The following is a 6,000-nucleotide window of genomic DNA, read 5'->3' as shown; positions in this document are numbered from 1 at the left end:
TGATATTAAAGACCTTGTAATAAGCGTTAGTTAATAGGCAATAAGATGGGCTACTTATTAACATTATTAAATATCAGTAAATGTTAATAATAGCACCATAAACATGTTTATTGAAGAATTAATGTTAGTCCTTGGGCCTTGTAAGTCCTTATAAGATGCTTATTAACAATAACATGTGTTAATAAAACAATATACGTTTTGATAATGGCGTAATAAACAAGCCTATTGTTAGATTAATATTAAAGTCCTTGTTATTACTCATAAGGATTTTTTAAATTTTCTTAAGAAGTCTGTAAACTGATACCAAGTTTCTTATAAGTGCTTATTAATAGCTTATAATTTAACAATAAGCACATTTATGAAGCTATTGTTAAAACTTGTCTGTAAACTGTTGTTGTTATGATTGTTAACGTATATTGCAGCGGTGGCATAGGTGTACTTGTTAAAAAAGTACAGGCTCTGAAATGTACTCAAAGTATAAAAGTCTCCCTCTACGTCATTTTGTGTCCCCTCAAGTGCGTTAAAACTAAAGTAAGGAGCCTGTTTTGAGAATGTAAGGAGCAGCAATTAAAGATATTTGTTTTAAATGTAGGACGTAAAAGTAGTCATAATAAGTAATGTAAAGTACAGGTACCTGAAGTACAGAAACAAAGTATCCCACCTCTGATGAAGCGCCACCTGAGGGATTGCCTCAGTGCACAAAAACAGATTGGGGGATTTCAATATTTTTTATTTTTTTTATATGTCGTGGTCGCAGATTCTGATTGTAACTTCCTCAGTGTAATCAACAAACTCTTTCTCCTCTCTTCAGTCTTAGCTTAAATTCTCTTTCTTCGATGGGCTGAACAAAGCTGTTAACAATTTGTCACCGTTTATTTCCTGTCCTGAGCATGTTTTTATTTCTGTTGGATGAGCACGCTGCTGACGGTGACACTAACAGATGGAGTGAGGATGGACCACACCACGCTGCAGAGTATAAACACCTCCATGAGGAATGCCTGGTTTTGTTCAGCTCCAGGAGGCTGTGTACAGCAGCATTCTTCTGCCAGCTTCCCCTTCCCTGTCCTGGTTCACAGGGGACCTCCCCTCTCTCTACTGTACTGAGACTACTCTCAAGAATGCCACACAGGCCTACTGTACTGTAAATAGCCGTATAATTAATATCACCATGAACGGCGTACTAATGAATCACCTCTGTTCTTTAAAGGCTGGACTCACCCTTTAATTTATTCTCACTCTTACAACCACAAACAAACACTGTTAACTATTCATTAATACTGGAATGAATGTAACACTGTCATGAGTCTTTATTCTCAAACATACATGTGCAGTCTCGTCAGTCATTGGCCACATCTATCAGCCCATTGTTTCAAAGGCCATGCAAGCATCAGCGTAAACTCTGAATGATAAACAGCACACATAATGAGAAAAGATGTTTACGAATGCACTAATGTATGTCTTAAATCAAGTTAGACATTACAATGAGTTTTATATTCATCATCACTGGCTTTAGCCGTGCTAGCGGTACGGCATCAAGGCTGGGAATGTCCATCTGTTCATGACTTCACCCGACTAAATGTCTCAACAAATACAGGATGGATTGCCTTTTACATTTACGACAAACACTCACGTTCCGCTCAGGATGAATTGTAATAACTTTGGTGATCCATTCACTTTACTTACCCTAGCTTGGTCATCAGGTCACAAGTCCCATCTGCCCAAGCTACTACTGCATTTGTGCAACGCCGTCAAAATGGGAAGAACAAGAAAATATTTAAAATAATAAATCATTTTATTTAGATGTTAGCAGTCTATGATTGTCATTGCCACAGGTTAGTGGACACTTCTGTAGTCGTTTTCACCAATTCAGAGATATTATAGCTATTATATGATATTATTATGTCAAAAGTTCCCCATATCTCTGACCAGGTATTAAAACAACGAAGCTGACAATAACTCAGCTGCAAATTGGCTAATTTGTGCATGCTAGAGCATGTTAGCATGCTTTATCTTTAGCATGCTAACATGCTAGAAATAAGGTAGACCAGTAAAACATCAGCATGTCAGCATGCCATTGTTTGAATGCTGAAGTTAGCATTTAGCTCAAACGCTGCTTTGCTAAGTGCAGCCTCATAGAGCTGCTAGCATGACTTAAATTTAAGACCAAACTTATGCCTTCATCAAATCTGGTTTTAATTATTTCATCTTTTATTTGCACCTCACAGATATTTTATTACTGACAACAAGGCTGCCAAACACCCAACCGCAGCCCTCGCCCCATCAATGGGTATTTTAAAGGACACCTGCACCATTTCGATCCATTTTTGTGGCAAACAAAATGGTTTATTTTTCACATGAAGTCTGACCATCTCCATCCGTGATCGTGTCGACCAAAACAGTTACTTTAAGCCAAACCATGATGGTTCTTTTAACCCTGACCAAGTGTTTTTTGTGTGTAAACCTAAGCAGAGCAAATAGAGAATCAACCTAAACAAACGTTAAGTTGTAATATAAAGAAAGGTTCAGTTTGAACTTATCTGTAGTTTTGCAGAATTGTACTAATAGCTAACATTTATTCTGGTGATTGGGTCGCACCATGATGGCAGCCTGGAGAGTGAAAAGGAGACGATCAGAGAGTCACAAAGTGTGTGGGTGAGTGAAGGGGGACGTTCTGTCAGACAGACAAGAAGGCAGTTGACAGATTCATCAAATGGCAGAAATAGAAAGGGAAGTAGGAACAGGATTACAGGTGTATTTGTAATAGTCAATCTAAAAATGCCTCCATGAACTTTGTCTTTCTCTGTTTTAACTGCAAAGTGTCCGAGCCTCCTCCCAGCCATTCCTGTTTACAAGGTTGTTTCCTGATGACGCTGAGCTGAGTGTGTCATGATCCGTCATCTGGTATTCCTCTCAGAAATCAGGGCCCCTGTATGTATGTTCTCTGTGTGTGTGTGTGTGTGTGTGTGTGTGTGTGTGTGTGTGTGTGTGTGTGTGTGTGTGTGTGCGTGCGTGTGTGTGGCTTTATTAATTGCTCCTCACAACCTTTGTACATTGATTTAAGGTACAAAGTTTCCCTCTGATCCTTCTGACACCCGTCTTCTTATCGTCAACACTTTGTAGACGAGTTCACTTTTCTGTGCTGTGTTGTCTGTAGGTTACACATGTTCACATCCGGGAACACAGGACATCACATTGTTCTCTGACTAAATGAAATGACGAATTTGAAATTGTTGATCTAGTTGTCATAACCTGACCAGTGGGGCTGTTACAAGAATTTGATCCACAAAGACCTGCGAATTCAACAGTTTATTTTGACTAAATAAGGGGAAAAAATATGTTAAATTGCATGGGTGTAACGGGCTACAAAAATAACGCGTTACAGCAATATATTTTAAGCAGTAACAGTGCAATATAATGTGTTACTAAGGATTCAGGGAATATTATTACAGTTACTATATCCATTAACGCAATATTATCCAAAAGTAATCTGCCACATCCATCAGGGAAAATATCCCCCCAAGAAGAGTCGCGTTGGTGAAATGATAGCTGCAGAGCCAGATTCTTACTTTTTTGTAGACAGTGAGAAATAGCATAAGTACGGAGCCCCATAAGGGTCATGGTGTGGGAATACTTTTGGGTTACCAAGACCACAAAAATCTCCACGTGCTATTGTTTCCTGCAGTTGCGACAGCCAAAGAGTCGGTGTGTTTACCGGAGGGACAACTAAGCTCGTAATCCACGAATTGCTGAATGTACAGTTAGGAAATATTAATGCGTCAGTAAAGCTGACAGAGACTTTCGTGGCCCTGGTAGTCCACTGAACAAGAAGGAGGGAGATCCCTCTACTGCCTTGCTTTAAATTTGAGGCCACAAAATAGTGAAATTTACTGACACACATTTTTTGAATTAACCTTAATTTTATCAACAGACGTAAAACAGGAGACATGCTGCTACTGCTCCTTTCTACTTATTTTTTACAAAACATAAACACTCAGTAATAACTCTGCAGTCAGGTCAGGGGGTAACGCTGTTTTAACATTGCAGCACCTGCTTTAAAAGTCTGCACACAGGCCTAATCGTTATTAACTATCACCTATAAGTACCCCAGTGTGCCGTCTGAATCTGTGTTAGGTCCATTAAGTGTATAATAAAGACTGTAAAGATCCACTGAAACAGACATAAAATACAAGGTCAGGAGGCGGCGGGTAATTAATGTGACACACCCAGACTTGACACCTTTGTAATTTGGTAGCGCGTCTCTTTGTTGCCTTGCCATGCAGCTGCTCGCCGAAAGTTGAAAATCCTTAGAGAGCCATAAATTACACAGACGTCAAGCCCTCCGCACAGATTCTTGGAAGGCTTTTATACAGAAGGAGCTCGCACACCTGCATTCACAGCCACATGTGTAATGTACTGCACAAACAACCCCATATGCTGCACACGCACAAACACCGTCGACGCATCTGTTCCACACACACACAACACACACACACACTCTGTCCCCTCAGTACAGTATCTCACACGTGCTTACTGTAGGAAGTTTTAATACTTTGGTTGAGCCGAGGACCCTGTAATCAAAGCGAACAATCAGACAGGTCCAGACAGCACAGAACAGGAGCAGAGGGAACACTCTGAATACCAAACTGCATCCGAAAATGCTTTAAATATCTCTGCCGTACCTGGTAATTACAATATAGAGGTAATTACTTATCCGATGGATTTGGGGATGGCGAGGGTAGAGACGGAAAAGAGCCGATAAAAAAGTTTCTATCTGTAAAAACAGGTGCTCTGGGTAAGCAAAGAGACAGAGAGTGATACAACGCTGAAACTTAGGCTGGGGAATTTGTGCGCAGGATAAGGTGAGTAATGAGATTTTGATGACGATGAGATTGGCACAATGAAAATGAAGGGAAAATATGGTGTAAGTATCCAACACATAACGCCAAGGAGACAGGTTCAGTGATCAGAGCAGGTAGGCGCAGAGGAAAATGGGAGGAGGAAGTGTCTTGAATAAAAGGACATAATGGTTTAACAGGGGAGGAGAGGAAATGAGAGGAGTGGTGCTAAATGAGAGGGTGAGAGCGAGGCGTTAGTTGTTAAAGAGCAAGGGAGAGTGGAAACGGGGAAATCCAGGCTTTACCTCCCAGAAGACAGGGGTGGAGGGACGGTTGGAGAAGGCGAGCATGACGTGGGGGGTAGCAGGGAAAAAAAGGCTTGCGACTGACTCTCGACTGCCGCTGAGGGTCGTTGAGTACAAACCCGCTTGGCGTCTGCTGCAGCAGTGATTTCCATCCCCTCCTACTCCAGATACAATGAAAATTGTGTCTGAAAACAATGCCATCTGCAGAGACAGAGTGGGAAGAAACTTTGGAGTGGCCCAGTTCAGCTGCATGGCAGCCAGGGAACTGTGTCGAGGATGTGATGTCTGCGACGGCAACAAGGCAGGCCCTCTGTCTGCCTTGTTTGGGCCAGTCTACAGTGTGTGTCTGTGTTATGGTGTGTCCATCTGTCTGATTTCTTTTAAAAAGTCAACAAAAACTCTTCTGGGTGTATAAAGAAGTGTTATATATGAACGGTTTTCAGGAGATAATGAATGAAATGAAAGAATGAAAATGTGAGCCCATATTTAAATAACTGTTAAATCTCAAAATCTTGCACTTTTTCCTTTAGACTTTATCAAACAACATGCCATGGGAACCACTTCCTGTTGAGGATGCCCCAATCTTAAAGGGACAGTTCACCCCAAAATCAAAAATACATACTTTTCCTCTTACCTGTGGTGCTATTTATCCATCTAGACTGTTTTCAAGCTTTACTGAAATACACCCGCCAGCCGTATCATGTCACCTCGCAGAAGAAGTAAATGCATGTTTCTTTCTGCGAGGTGATACATTTGTTGGTTGTCGTCCGTCGAAAGAAAAAGGTCCGACATTTACGGTGTCTGCCGAGCTGTAACGTTAGCTAGCTGTGTGGTGATGCACGCCTCCTTCTGCATGGTGA

This window comes from Pagrus major, chromosome 23 (assembly GCF_040436345.1).
Source record: "Pagrus major chromosome 23, Pma_NU_1.0".
In the NCBI taxonomy this organism is placed as follows: domain Eukaryota; kingdom Metazoa; phylum Chordata; class Actinopteri; order Spariformes; family Sparidae; genus Pagrus; species Pagrus major.
Note: the sequence above shows the minus strand (reverse complement) of the source record.